A 1,261-nucleotide genomic window follows, 5' to 3' on the forward strand; every position below is an offset into this window, starting at 1 on the left:
TTCTGAAGCAAAATGCTAGGAAACTGTTCCTAGATATCTTTTCTATACAGTTGCCAAACTTACCCAGAGCCATAGCTCTGTTGAACCATCCATACCACCTGCTCTTAGCAATAATGATTTTATGGGATTCTTTACAGATAAGATTTATTTTATTAAAAATAAGAATATTAGCACTCCTCTAATTGGTTTATCTCTGGAAGATGAGGTATTGAAAAGTACATTCAGAGTTGCAATATATCTTGAAACTGTAAGTTATTCAGGGGATTTGTCAATTTAATGTTGATAAGACAAGGGATTGCTAAAACATAACACACAAGCAAAACATAATATGAAATATTTCTTAATAAGTTATAACTAACATCTAAAATTAATTTGATGGATTTCCAAAAAATGTCTGGCAAATAGATTTAAAGTGATATAATGCTATTAAACCCCTTAACATGTAACCATGGCCATGAACTGTTTACTCAGTTTGCCTTGTGTTAAAGCAATGTTTTGTGCCTAGTATATCACTTTTTTGTGTGTGTATGGGTGTTTGTGTTTTCATTGACTTCAAGCATTAAATGTAGGATTTGATACAATAGTGTCCAATACCAAGCAACTTCAAGTATTTTAGCAATGACTACTTGGAAAAATGTGACATGTTAAAGTTGTAAAAACACACAAATTAACAGTTTCCTTTTTAACAAAAATCATTTATTTCATTTCACTTATTAGGGTAAACATTTCCCTCAATCTCTATCTTTTCCAGAGTTAGATCAATCTCTTAAGAACATCACTTATAACAAGATCAAACAAAAGACAAAAGGAAAATAAGGAAACAAAAGGACAAAGGACATACAATTTTTCAACAGAGTTAGCTCACTTTTATTTTTATTGAATAAATTCTTATATTTCATTTATTAATTCCCTTATTTAAGATTGGAGTTATCCAGCACGACAATGTAGAAAGTTGTTTACATAAAAACAGTTTTCAGTTCAGTTCTTAAGACAAAAGTGCCTTGCTGTTTGATTAATAAATCTGACAGACAAATAATGATAGTATTCCTGATAGCTTTGAGACCAAAAAGCTTAATGCATCTACTTACACATGAAGTTCATGAAAAAAAGAACTGATGAAGGATTTGTTCGACAGATTAAATGCTAACTTATTTTAGGACAGCTAAAAAAGCAGCGTGCTGTCAGAAAACAGAAAAAAATAAATATACATACTATATATATATATATATATATATATATATATATATATATATATATATAT

This window comes from Cyprinodon variegatus, unplaced genomic scaffold, assembly GCF_000732505.1.
Source record: "Cyprinodon variegatus isolate N-32 unplaced genomic scaffold, C_variegatus-1.0 Scaffold5, whole genome shotgun sequence".
In the NCBI taxonomy this organism is placed as follows: Eukaryota; Metazoa; Chordata; class Actinopteri; order Cyprinodontiformes; family Cyprinodontidae; genus Cyprinodon; species Cyprinodon variegatus.